The sequence below is a fragment of the Saccopteryx leptura genome, unplaced genomic scaffold (assembly GCF_036850995.1).
Source record: "Saccopteryx leptura isolate mSacLep1 unplaced genomic scaffold, mSacLep1_pri_phased_curated manual_scaffold_61, whole genome shotgun sequence".
Classification (NCBI taxonomy): domain Eukaryota; kingdom Metazoa; phylum Chordata; class Mammalia; order Chiroptera; family Emballonuridae; genus Saccopteryx; species Saccopteryx leptura.
In genome coordinates, this window is record NW_027095743.1 from 148,642 (window position 1) to 159,512 (window position 10,871).

The window sequence follows — 10,871 nt, forward strand, 5'->3', positions numbered from 1 at the left end:
CTCTGCCCCTCTAGGGCATTGCTCTGTTGCATCCAGAGCCATTCTAGCACCTGAGGCAGAGGCCATGGAGACATCCCCAGTGCCCGGGCCATCTTATGCTCCAATGGAGCCTCGGCTGTGGGAGGGGAAGAGAGAGACAGAGAGGAAGGAGAGGGGGAGGGGTGGAGAAGCAGATGGGCACTTCTCCTGTGTGCCTTGGCTGGGAATTGAACCTGGGACTTCTGCACGCCAGGCTGATGCTCTACTGCTGAGCCATATTTTATTGTTTTAATTGTAATGTTCTTCTGAAATTATTACAGACAATCAGATTTGGGAGAAGTGGCCTCTGAAATAAAAGCATATGAGGGACAAGCAGCTGTGGCCATTGCAGGTAAAGTTGGACTTGGGCTCGCAGCAAAGCAGATACCTTTCTTCTATCCCCTTGGGGTTCTGGATTCCAGCTTCAGCCTGGCCTGGGGAACATGGACCTTGAGAGTAAATCCACATAAGACTTTGATTTTTCTTTTACAAGAATATCTCATCTAGGTGTCTTTTTTTATTATTCATTTGGGGGGGGGGTCAGGAAATAAGCATTAACTCCCATATGTGCCTTGACCAGGCAAGCCAGGGGTTTCAAACCAGTGATCTCAGCATTCCAGATCTACGCTTTATCCACTGCGCCACCACAGGTCAGCCTAGGTCTGTGGTCAGCAAACTCATTAGTCAACAGAGCCAAATATCAACAGTACAATGATTGAAATTTCTTTTGAGAGCCAAATTTTATAAACTTAAACTATATAGGTAGGTACATTCCTTATTGAGGTACCATCCGCATGTGGTATTTTGTGGAAGAGCCACACTCAAGGGGCCAAGGAGCCACATGTGGCTCATGAGCCGCAGTTTGCCAACCAAGGGGCTAGGTGTCTTTTAAACTTCCCTTAATATTCAAAGTGGGATTTAGTTTTAAAACAGGTGATGATCGCACTGCTCACCTGGACACACTCCGTTTGAATGTGTTATGTCTGCTTACCCAAGATGTGTCCAGGATGACTGAGTAGTTCCTAAGCTCTAAGCACTTCTGAGAGGGAAAGGCATGTCTTGTTGGGACAACAGGTATAAAGTGGAACTGTCCTGATTAGACTGGGGCTTCTGGTCTTTCTGGTCATGGTCCCCAGAAGCGGTTTTTGCTCCTATGGAGATTGTGGGGTGGGGCTGTAGCAGCTCCTCTAGACTTCAGCTTTAAGGTTTGGCCACACCCCAGATATCTTTCTCTTATTGATTCATTTTCAAGGTAAATTTTATTAACCTGTTGCTTCACCAAATGGATGTGTTCTATTGGATATTAATAGTGTTATATAAAAATAACCCCACAAAATACACAGATAAGTTTGTGTTAATCACTTTTTGCTATGGGTTGTTGTTTTTTTACAGGGACAGAGAGAGAGAGTCAGAGAGAGGGATAGATAGGGACAGACATACAGGAATGGAGAGAGATGAGAAGCATCAATCATCAGTTTTTTTGTGACACCTTAGTTGCTCATTGATTGCTTTCTCATATGTGCCTTGACCATAGGCCTTCAGCAGACCGAGTAACCCCTCACTCGAGCCAGCAACCTTGGGTCCAAGCTGGTGAGCTTTTTGCTCAAATAAGATGAGCCCACACTCAAGCTGGTGACCTTGGGGTCTCAAACCTGGGTCCTTCTGCATCACAGTCCGATGCTCTATCCACTGCGCCACTGCCTGGTCAGGCCCTTTTTGCTATGTTTTATTAAATATTTATTCAATGAGATACTATTTCACACCCTATGTAATGCTTACTACCAAAAAACAAGAGAAGTGTTGGCCAGGATGTGGAGAAATTTGTGCATGGTTGGTAGGTGTGTAAAATGTTGCAGCTGCTGGGAACTGGGGATGGAGGTTGCTGCAGGGGCAGGGAGGAGAGTTGAAGCAAGCTGCTTAATGGGAACACAGTTTACTTTCCAGTGATGGAAATGTTGTGGAGCTAGATGGGTAAGAAGTAGGGACCACACAGCTTTGTGACTAGATGGATAAGAAGTAGGGACCGCACAACTTTGTGACTTTACTAAATGGCACAGAATTACTCACTATAAAATGTTCTTACCCAAAGTTTTTTCCTTTTTTGTTAAAATACCATAAAATAATATTTACTATCTTAACCATTTCTAAGTATTCAGTTTAGTGATGAAATACATTCACTTTGTTGTGCAGCCATCAACACTGTCCGTCCCACAACTTGACTCATCTTGTCAATAGAAATTTTATCCTATTCAATTATAACATCCATTCTCCTCTCCCCCAGCCCGTGGCACTCACCATTATACTTTCTGTGTTTATGATTTGACTTCTCTGGGTACGTCCTGTACATGGACTCATACCATGTTTGTCTTCCAGTGACTGGCTTATTTCTCTCAGCACAGGGTTTGTCTGTGCTGCAGCATTTTGTAGAACCTTGTTCCATTTAGAGCAGTGTTTCCCAACCTTTTTTGTGCCATGCCCCACCTTAACCTTTCTAAAATTTTTATGTCCCCCCTATGTAACATACATAATTATTAACATTAAAAAATTGATTTGTTCACTTAATAAATATAAATGATAGGTTCTATGAAGAAATCACTATGAAATTGTTAACAAAACACAGTAAGTAAAATTTCAAAACATATAATAAAAAACAGAAATTTAAATTCCAAATAATTTTAATACAGATTTTTCTATATTAATTTATTATTTTAATTTAGTGTGATCCTTGCACTTGATGCTTGCTGCACAGAGATTTTATATTAGGTTCCAATTTGGTTAGCTTTAGTCTCAAGTCTCCACGTTGTGTTATATCCAGCCGATTTCTTTTTTATACCAGTAAATCATTTACAGCACTAAATCCATATTCAGCTAAAAATGAAGATGGAAATGGAAGCAATAGTTTTCTTGCACATTTGGTTGAATTTGGGTATTTGATTTCTGTTTCCTCACAAAGCCATGCCATCGCTCCTTTGATATTAAATAAAGCTTTAACTGACTCATTATTTTGCAATTCTGCGAGTTCTTCTTGATACTGCATATTTGATATATCAGACAAATCCACTAACATTGGCTGCATCATCCATGTTGGGAAATCAATTTGTTTTAAATCAGAAAATCTTTCTTTTAAATCAGCCGATAGAATATTCAAATGATTGACAATAACAAGTAAAGCGGTATCAGTTATTTCACGTTTGGAGCCAATGAAACTGTTTAAAGTTTTTGTTGTTAATATGTTTCTGACATAACTCAATATTGGTAATGAAACAAAATATCTTTGCTTTTGAATCGACAAGAGTTTTATTTGTTCCTTGAAGTTGCTTATTTAATATATTTAGTTTTTCAAAGATATCGGCTAAATAACTCACAAATGCTTAACCGTCTATTGTTAACAGATACTTCATTTCAGGTTTATCGCTTAAAAAGTCACTAAGAGTATCAAACAGTTCCATAAATCTTTTCAAATAGTTTTCTTTAGATAGCCATCTTACTTCAGTATGAAGTAAAAGTCTCACATGGTCTTCATTTTGTTCTTCACAAAATAGCTTGAAAAGACGCTCACATTTGGCACTAGATTTAATAGCATTAACACACATTATTACTGTATGTAATACTTCATTCAGAACAGGCGAGATGTTTTTAGCTACCAAGTTTTCCCTATGAATAACACAATGCACAAGAATCATTTCTGGATTCGCATCTTTTATCAATTTTAAGCAGCGATTTTTCTTGCCCATCATATTGGGAGCACCATCTGCAGCACAAGATGTTATATTTTTCATTGGTATATCATTGACATCTAAGCAGTTTTTTAGCTTATTATATATATCTTTGGAGTTAGTGGTGCTTTCTAATCTTTTACAGAACAACATTTCTTCAGCAAAATGTCCTTTATCAATTTATCTTACGTAAGTTATCAATACTGCCTCACTGTCTCTCAAAGTTGATTCATTCATTTGCAAGGAGAATTTTCTTGTTTTCAGCTTTTCACTAAGTTGTTTTTCAATATCCTCACTCATTTCGTCTATTCTTCTGCTAACAGAATTGTTACTGAGTGGCATAGCTTTTATATCTTTGTCATCTTTTTCAAGAACCGTTTTAAGAAATGCTGATATGGTTTTATTAAATTCTTTCCTATAGTGTGTTTTCCTCCAGTTTTAGAGATGAATAAAGAAATTTGATAACTAGCCTCAAGAACACGATTATTAGTTGAAGTATGAGCAGTAAATAGAGACTTTAATGTTGTTCTTTTTTCAAAAATTTTCTTTAAAGTTTTAAAGTAACTCAAATCTGAATTAATATGAGCACTATGTTTTGCCTTCAAATGCGCCTCAAGATGACCTTGTTTCATTGATTCATTGGTCAAGCATTGCTGGCATAAAAGACAAAAATGAATCCACTCATCATGAACAGCGGGTATGAACCCAAATTTTAAATATTTCTCCGAATATTGATGAGTTTTTTTCTTGCTTGCACCACTCATTTTACTATGGGCTATAATAAAAATAAGATAAATTAAAAACTAATATTAAAATATGTGTTAAAATATATTCAATGTGACATAAATAGAGTAAACATATATTAAAAATTTATATTTATTTAAATGTATATAACACATTTACTACACTACCACCACAAATCAAAAGGTATCTATATTTTTTCCACTTGACAAAATTTTCTGGAAATTTATGCTTCTAAAATTAAAATTGTTGTGCATGCACTATTATAGCCCCAATAATATTTATAAAATATTAGTGCTTTCTAGCCCTGATGCAAAAAGTACTTAATAAAGAGTTTAATATTGATAAAAATAAAATCAAATACTTACCAATTATATCTATACAATATATATATGTATATTTATTAAATCAACGAGCTTTTGCCTGACCTGTGGTGGCACAGTGGATGAAGCATTGACCTGGAATGCTGAAGTTGCTGGTTCAAAACTCTGGGCTTGCCTGGTCAAGGCACATATGGGAGTTGAAGCTTACTGCTCCTCCCCACCTTCTCTCTCTCTCTCTCTCTCTCTCAATCTCTCTCTCTCTCCTCTGAAATGAATAAATAAATAAAAATAATTTAAAAAATCAACGAGCTTTTACAACAGTTTTGACTGACACTTATTTCAAATTAACACAAACTGAATGATGTGGAACACTACAGAAGTTGCAATGGGCCAATTAGGTGAGAATAACTGCGTTGTTTAGCGAGTTTTTAAAACGTCCAGGGTTCCCCACGGCAGACGGCATGTTCCTAGGTGAACCCAGGATGAAGTTTACTTGACGACGCTAATCACCCAGTTGATATTTTGGTCTCGTCAAACAAAATTATACTTAATAATTATTTACCGCAATTATTTAAGAATTGCATTTTTTGTTAAATTTGGCACCGATATCTAGCATTGCATTTAAATGGCCCTGGCGAAAGAGTTAAAGTCGTGTCGAGTCCATTTTCAAATTTCCCCCCTTAATTATCGAATTGCCCCCCTGTGGGGCGTTTGCCTCACGTTGGGAAACACTGATTTAGAGGCTGAATAACATGCCATTAAACGTACAGACCACATTTTTATCTGTCCATTTGTTCGCTGGTGGACATTCAGGTTGTTTCTGTGTTTTAGCTGTGGTGAATAACTATGTGAACGTGGGTGTGCAGATATCTCTTTGAGACCTTGTAGTCAATCTTTTGGAGGAATCTACCAAATGTGGAATTGCTGGGACAGATGATAGTTCTAACTTGCTAATGAGGCCGTGTGTATGTTTTTCTTCCAGATCTGGAATGGAGAGAAATGGAAGGAGATGACTGTGAGCTTCAGTATGGAGGTGGAGACCACAGGGCTTGGTGTTGGATTGGGGTGGGGAAAGAGAGAGGGAACTGGCACAGTGAAAACGAATTGGTGTGTCATGGCTGATAGCTCTGTTTGTTGGAACATCGTTCTGATGCACAAGGGTTGCAGATTCCATCCTCGGTCGGGGCACATACAGGAACTGATCAATGTTTCTGTCTCTCTTTCTCTTCCTCTCTCTCAGTAAATCATTTAATAAAATTTTAAAAATAACTGTAGTTGTATATTTTGAAAAATTGGGAGTAATCTGTCTCAATAAGTAGCAGAGAGGATTCTGAGTTCAGCTTAAACTGGTGTGAGTCCCAGGCATCTGGCTTGATTGACACTTGTTTTCCTTTGCTTTTGTAGATGGTCCGAATGAGGCTCAGGTCAGTGACTTTCCAACAGGTATGTGTTTTCTGTCTTGTTTCTTGTCACTGCTACAACTTCCTGTCCTGTTGAAGAAAGACAGCATCCATGCTGGTGGTCCCCACACCTGGCTGCATCAAAATCATGTCTAGTTCACTAACTTTTTTTTTTAATTTTAGTGAGAGAAGAGGAGGTAGAGACAGACTCCTGCATGCACCCTGACAGGGATCCATCCAGAAGACCCCCCAGGGGGCAGTGCTCTGCCTATCTGGGGCAACTGGAGCCATTTATTAGTGCCTGAGGCAGAGGGACCAATTAGCTCTAATCTAGCCATGTCTGTAAGAGGGGTAGAGAAGAAAGAGAGAGGTGAGAGGGAGGGGATGGAGAAGCAGATGAATGTCTCTTTTGTGTGCTCTGATTGGGAATTGAACCTGGGATTTCCACATGCTGGGCCGATACTTGACCACTGTGCCAACTGACCAGAGCCACTAACTCTTTATATCAACTTACATATTAATAATATTGCCAGAAAAAGCAAACCCCTGGAAGCTATTACAGTATAGAGTAACGGAGTTGGCATCTCTGGGTGTTATTTTTAACATGTCCTTTTCAAAGTGATTCTAAAGCATAGCCTGGTTTGGGAACCACTTATGGTGTGCTGGTTTCATATACAGGCCTGTGGAGAGTCATGCACTGGGCATGAGTGTGTATGTAACAGGCTTTTCTGCTCTGGCTTTTCCCTGAGGCACTTAACTACCATGCTGCTTCAGAAATACTGTAGAGACAGTTCCCTGACTGATAAGAAAATATCTCTGGTCTACGGCCATACCACCCTGAACACGCCCAATCTCATCTGATCTCGTAAGAAAATATCCCTGGTTTCATTTTGCCAAGACTGAGAAACCTGAGTAACACATATGGAGAGTTTCTTCTTCAGTGTCTCTCCCTACAAGTGCTGTTTCTGCAGCAAGTTCACCAGCTCCTGGTCGTGCTGCTGCCACACACCCGAGAACCTGCTGAGTCCATGCAGACTGTAGGCAGCTGGTGGACCCTGTGGGGAAGTTAGACAGATGTGCCCCAGTGCTCTGACTGCTACTGGTTACCTGGGCCTGGGCCTAAACCGTCCTGTGCTTCTGAGGAAACTGCCCCCATAGTTCACAGGAGCTCCTAGGGTAGCATCACAGGGGTCACTTCCTCTTTGGAGAAAGGAGCGGAGAGAATCCAGGAGAGCAGCAGGAATCGTGTTCATTTTGTTGACTTATTATCATTAAAAGTGTACTAGTTATATGTAATATGAAAATTGGTAAGAGGCCATGTCCAAGACAGGGAAGTGGCCAAAACCCTTGGTATGTCTGTTGTGAGCATGCAGTGTTTGTAAGAGGCTGGATCAGAATGGGTGATGTAAGGTGAGAACAAATAAGAGCAGAATTATGATCATCTCTAACAAAGACTTGAATACAATAAAAATTTATATCCGTATTATTGGCTTCAGACTTGCAAAATAGTTTAGCTATGGTTTGCAGCACTCTAATAATAATTCCCTGTTTTGTTTAAATATTCTCTAATTATTTTGTAAAGAGGAAAGAACAGGAACAAGAAAATCAGTGAATCAGTGATGGTGTCACCTGTGGCAGACCGGTTACAGTGTGAGGGGACCCACTGTCAGACTGAGTGCAGGGAGAAGCACAGATGCACGTGGGGGTTGGGTGGGGGGGGGGAAACGGGCTACCCGCACGTCGTGGTGCACTCACTTCAGCCAGTTAATTTGGGCTCAGTGCTGCTGGAGCCCATAGGCTGCAGGAGAAACAGATGCACAGACTTCTGTCTGAGGCCCCTGGTGTCCTGTCCTTCTCTGATATCCACGTGCCTGCTTGTGTTCAGAACAACCTGGGTGGTGTGATTTATGTGTGTCTTGGTCTCAGGTGGCCCAGGGATCCTGCATTCTGCTCTCTGAAGGAGGCCACCCCACCCTTATGCTGGTGTTCCCTCTCTGCTTCTGCCCTGGCCCCTGCCCTGCGTGGTGAGCACTTATGTCTTCATTTCCCTCTACAGTGAAGAGGAGCCAACTGCAGGAAATGCTGTTGCTTCTGGGGCTAGAGACACACCAGGTCCAGAAACTAGGCCTCCAGGATGCCCTGCAGATCAGCAGTGACAGTACGAGGAACTGGGCTCCGCAGGCTCCCAAAGACTTGCCCTGGAACTTCCTCCGGAAGCTGCAGGCCCTCAATGCCGAGGCCAGGAACACCACCATGGTGCTGGATGTGCTCCCAGACACCCGGCCTGTGGAGAAGGAGAGCCAGATGGAGGAGGAGGTCACCTACTGGGACACCGCTGATGACATCTCCGCGGACATCTACTCCTTCTCGGAGCTGCCCACCCCTGACACGCCCATGAATCCCTTGGACCTCCTCTGTGCCCTGCTGCTTTCCTCTGACAGTTTCCAGCAGCAATAAATCATGCTGAGGATGTCTCTCTGCCAGTTCGCACTCCCGCTCATTCTGCCCGACTCGGAGAACCATGCCCACACCTTCCTGCTGTGGGCCAAGCGGGGTATCATGCGGACATGGTGGTTCCAGCCCCCAAGGGGCGTGGGCAGCCTCAGGGAGGACAGCGTGGTCTTGCCCCGGGCACCCGCCTTTGCCTTTGTGTGCATGGAGGTCAGCAGCAACTCCAAGTCCCAGCTGCTCAATGCCATGCTCAGCCCGGGCCACAGGCAGCGAGACTGCTTCTGGCATCGGGATATAAGCCTGGGCACTAGCCCTCGGGAGATTGCAGATAGGCTGGTGGAGATTTCCTAGTTCCTACCCAGTGGCAGGGAGGACCTGGACCTCTTCTCTGAGCCTGTGGCCTTTCTGAACCTCAGAGGTGACATTGGGTCTCACTGGCTGAGGTTTAAGCTCTTGACAGAAGTCTCCTTGGCCGTGTTCATCCTGACCAACAACATCAGTAAGAAGGAGTACAAACTGCTGTCCTCTATGAAGGGGTCAGCCACCAAGTACTACTTCATCCTGAGTCCCTACCGTGGAAACGCAACTCCAACCTGCGGTTCCTAAACAGGCTGATCTCTGTGCTGAAAATGGACCACTCACATGTGCTTGTGAAGGTCAGCAGCACAGACGGGGTGCGTTTCACGCGCAGGGTCCGCTCCATTGTGGCGCACGTGGCCCGGTCCCCCTGCAGGAGGGTGTTGGTCAAGGACATGGCCCACACAGCCCGCAAGTTGGGGCTGAAGGTCAACGAGGACTGAGGAGTGTCAGCGGGCAAAGGACCGGATGGAGCGGATCACCAGGAACATCAAAGACTCAGATGCCTACCGGTGGGACAAGCTGAGACTGCAGGGGGAGCCGTGGAGAAAGGCAGCCAGGGTGGAGAAGGAGCTGTGCCAGGTGCAGTGGGCGGTGGACCCTCCGGACAAGCACCAGGCAGAGCTGACACACCGGCTGCTGGAACCTCGCACACAGCAAAGCAGCCAAACCCTGCAGGGGGCATGCAGGAGTTCATCGCGGGCATCAGCTGCCCCTCCTTAGGCAAGAGGCAGTATTTCCTGAGGTGGATGGAGTGGGGGCTGGCCTGGGTGGCCCAACCAAGGCCGAGACAGTCTCCAGAGGCAGTTCTGACCCTGAGACTGAAGCAGGTTGGAGCTGGGGACCTCAGTGAGCCGCTCTGGCCGGAACCCCTGAGGGTGGAGCACTTCCTGCGGGAGATGGGGCAGTTTTATGAGGCAGAGAGCTGCCTTGTGGAGGCAGGGAAGCTGCCAGCAGGCCAGAGGCACTTTGCCCACTTCCCAGGCTTGGCCTTGGAACTGCTGGTCCAGGGGCTGCCCCTGGAGCTCATCTATGGGAACACAATGAGCACCACTCTGCGCTGGGTCACGGGGCTCTTGAAGGAGCTACATGCTCACCTGGAGAGAAGGTCAAGGCTGGTGGTGGTGTCGGCGTTGGGCGTGCCTGCTACAGGGAAGTCCATTCTCCTCAATACCGTGTTTGGGCTTCGGTTTGCCACAGGGAGGGGTTGTGGTCCTCGGGGGGCCTTTATGCAACTTGTTACAGTGGCTGAGTCCTTCAGCCAGGACCTGGGCTGTGACCGCATCGTGGTGATAGACTCAGGGGGTTTAATAGGAGGTGCCCTGGCCACGGCTGGGGAGCGCTTTGAGCTGGAGGTCTCCCTGGCCACTCTAATTATGGGGCTGAGCAACGTCGTTGTGGTCAGTTTAGCTGAAACAAGGGACATTCCACCTGCTGTTGTGCATGCTTTTCTGAGGCTGGAGAAAATGGGGCACGTGCCTAACTACCAGGTTGTGTACCAGAACCTTCACGACATGTCTGTCCCCGGCCCGAAGCCTCAGGAGAGGAGGCCACTACTGGAGCACCCTGCTGATGTGAGCAGAGCTGCTGCCCTGGTGGACAGAAAGGGAGAGGGCCTCCGGACGCTAGCATACCTGACCTTTTGTGACCCAGAGAAGCAGCACGTATGGCACATCCCTGGCCTTTGGAGTGGAGTGCCTCCCATGGCTGCCGTGAACTTGGGGTACAGTGAAGCCATTTTTGAGTTGAAGAGGTGCCTGCTGGAGAACATCAGGAATGGCCTGTCCAACCCTAACAAGAACGTTCAGCAGCTCATCGAGCTGGTGAGCCATCTGTGAGTTGCAGCTGGTCTGAGGGGTGTCCAC

The 10,871-nt window shown here is 44.8% G+C and overlaps 1 pseudogene; it reads left to right on the forward strand.

Annotated features, from left to right (window-relative positions):
* The first annotated feature begins 5,782 nt into the window (after positions 1 to 5,782).
* LOC136387072 (up-regulator of cell proliferation-like) lies at positions 5,783 to 10,871 on the forward strand (annotated as a pseudogene).